Here is a 3,917-nt window from a genome sequence, read left to right as displayed (position 1 = left end):
TTATTAGTTGTTATTATTATTTATTTTATTTTATGTTTTTTGTTATTGTCATTGTTATCATCATCAATCCATAACAATATTGACAATAGTTATAATGATGATAATAGTAGTAATAATATTTATAATAGCAATGATAGTAATGGTAATGTTAACAGTAATGATAATGATTATGATAATGATATTGGTAATAATGGTGTTGTTGATAGTAATAATGATAGTAATAATAATAGTGATAATGATAGTAATGATAATTATAGTAATAGTAATGGTAATGTTAATGATGATAGTAATGATAATGATAATTATAATGATATCAATGATGGTAATGGTAACTGAAAAAAAATAGTTGTATTACTATTGATAATGAAAGTAATGATTAGAACTACAATATAAATAATGATAATGATAATTCCTGTTATTATTACTATTGTTATCTTTAATGTTATTGTTTTTGTATTATTATTATCATTCTTATAATTATTGTTGTTATTTTATTGTTATAATGATGGTAATTATGATTATAATAATGATGACAATTATTATTGCTATTATTATTATTATTATTATTATTTTATTTTGTTATTATTATAATTATTATAATTATGATGGTGATGATGATGATAAGTATCAGTATTATTAGTTTTATTATTATTGTTCCTATTATTTGCTAGTAATGTCAGTATTATCATTGCAGTTTTCATTATTATTATTGATATCATCACTTTTATTTTTTTGTTCTATTATTATTGTTGTTATTACTGTTATTATTATCATCATCATTAATATTATTATTATTATCATCATTATCATTATTATTTTTTTATTTTTATTTTTGTTATTGTTATTGTTATTGTTATTGTTTTTGGTTTTGTTATTGTTATTGTTATTGTTATTGTTATTATTATTATTTTATTTATTTTATGTGTTATTGTTACGATTATCATTATATTTCTCATTATTTTTGTTATCATTTTTATCATTACTGTTGTTATTATCATTGTTATTATGCACCAGTTTATTATTATTATTATTATTATTATTATTATTATTATTATTATTATTATTATTATTGTTATTACTATTATTATTGTTGTTGTTGTTGTTATTTTTATTGTTATTATTATTATTGTTATTGTTATAATTGATATGATTGTTCTAATACTTATGGGTATTGTTGTTGTTATTGTTCATATTTCTAAAGTTATTATTATTGTTATTATTGTTATCTTGATATAATTATAGTTATTGTAATTTTTATTATAATTTTCAGTATTATCATTATCACTGTCATTATCATTATCACAATTATTGTTGTTATTATTATTGTGTTATTTTTTTAAACATTATCATCAAATGATATTAATGATATGCATAATGATAATATATATAATGAAATAATAATGATGGTAGACTAATAATGATAATTATAATAGACTAATAGTGATTTAAAAATAATGTTGATAAAGATAAAAATAGTTATAGAAATAATAGTAATATGTGATGATAGTGATAAAGATAATAGTGATAAAGATAATAACATTGATGAAGATAAAAATAATGTTAGAAATAATAATAGTGATAGATGTGATGATAAAGCTAAAGCTAAAGGCAATAACAGTGATAAAGATAATGATAGTTCTAAAGGCAATAACAGTGATAATGATAGTGATAATGATATACATCACCACCACCACCACCATCATCATCATCACCGTCATCATCATCAGTCATCAGTCATCAATCATCAATCATCAATAATTTTGTGGAGTTATTACCTCCATCACGGAGGTTATGTTTTAGGAGCATTGGTTAGTTGGTTAGCAGGATAATTTAAAAAGTTACGAATGCATTTTAACTTAGATGCCATTCTATTTTGGTGGTAATCCAGTCCCAGTACAAGATGACTTAAAAACAGATTTTTGTGAAAATTGTACTGGAGGCGTGTCTTAGTCCAAATTAGGTATCACTAGATTCAGGTGGTTATCCGCATCATGATCTAGATCTAGAATGGTTAGCAGGATAACTCAGAAAGTTATGAACAGATTTTCAGGAAATTTTTACCAGGATTCCTTAGCATTCTGAAATTGGGGAACAAGGACATTATTATTATTATCATTAGTATTATATATTTTTTTATTGCTATTTTTATTATTATTATTGCTATTTTTGTTATTATCATTATCATTACTACCATTATTATTACTATAATCATTATTATTTTTATAATTGTTATTGTTGCAGAGATATATTCTTATTATAATTGTTATATCATCATCATCATCATCATCAATCATCGCTATTATTATTATTGATATTTTTCTTTTTGTTATAATAAAATAATGAGTATTGTTATTGTTATTATTACTGTTGTTATTATTATTATTATTATAATTTTGTTATTATTATTGTCTCTATTATTATTATTGTTATTATTATTGTTGTTATTATTATTATTATTATTATTATTATTATTATTATTGTTATTATTGTTATTATTGTTGTTATTGTTGTTATTGTTGTTAATGTTGTTAATGTTATTACTGTTATTAACATTATCATTATTACAATTATTATTATCATAATAATAATAATAATTATTATTATTACTATTAGCATTATTACCTTTATCATCATCATCATCATCATCATCATCATCATCATCATCATCATCATCATCATCATCATCATCATCATCATTATTATTATTATTATTATTATTATTATTATTATTATTATTATTATTATTATTATTATTATTATTATTATTATTATTATTATTATTATTATTATTATTATCATCATCATCATCATCATCATCATCATCATCATAATTATCTGTATTATTACTATTACTGTTATTAACATTATCATTATAACCATTATTATCATTATTATTATTATTATTATTATTATTATTATTATTATTATTATTATTATTATTATTATTATTATTATTATTATTGTTATAATTAGTATTATTATTACTATTAGTGTTATTACTATTATTGGTATTATTATTATTATTATTATTGATATTATTTTTTATTGTTTTTCTTATTACTATTGCTGATATAATTATTGTTGTTATTGTTTTTGGTATTATTAATGATAATGATGATAATAATGCTAATAGTGATAGTAATAACAATAATTATACAATTATTATTATTATTTTTATTATTATTATTATTATTGTTATATTCATGATTATTATTATTGTTATGTTCATTATTATTATTATTGTTATATTCATTATTATTATTATTGTTATAATCATTATTTTTATTATTATTGTTATATTCATTATTATTATTATTATTATTATATTCATTACTATTATTATTGTTACTATTACTATTACTATTACTATTACTATTACTATTGCTATTGCTATTGCTATTGCTATTATTATTATTATTATTATTATTATTATTATTATTATTATTATTATTATTATTATTATTATTATTATTATTATTATTATTATACTGTTTATTATTGTTATTATTTTATCATCATCATTAGTACCAAAATTATTATTTTTGTCATTGTTAAGATTATTGTTAATATTGCTATTATTATTATTGTTGTTGTTGTTGTTGTTGTTGTGGTTGTTGTTGTTATTATTATTGTTATTATTATTATTACTGTTATTATAATAATAATAATTATTATTATTGTTTTTATTATTATTGTCATTATTGTTATGTTTTTTATTGTTGTTAGTATTAATATTATTATTAATATTATGATTATTACTGTTATTTATATTATTGTTATTGTTATTATTATTATTATTGTTATTGTTATTGGTATTATTGATATTATTATTGTTGTTATTATTATTGTTGTTATTATTATTGTTGTTATTATAATTTTTATTATTAATATTATCATTATTATAATCATCATCATTA

General features: G+C 17.5%; 1 protein-coding gene across 1 annotated transcript in view; it reads left to right on the top strand.

Annotated features, from left to right (window-relative positions):
- The window catches only part of RhoGAPp190 (Rho GTPase-activating protein 190), a 230,601-nt gene that overhangs the window by 153,180 nt on the left and 73,504 nt on the right, over positions 1-3,917 (top strand). The gene's annotated exons all lie outside the window — the stretch shown is intronic.

The sequence above is a fragment of the Penaeus vannamei genome, chromosome 17 (assembly GCF_042767895.1).
Source record: "Penaeus vannamei isolate JL-2024 chromosome 17, ASM4276789v1, whole genome shotgun sequence".
NCBI classification, from domain to species: Eukaryota; Metazoa; Arthropoda; class Malacostraca; order Decapoda; family Penaeidae; genus Penaeus; species Penaeus vannamei.
The sequence above is the reverse complement of the archived record's forward strand: the minus strand, read 5'-3'. Positions and strand labels throughout refer to the sequence as shown.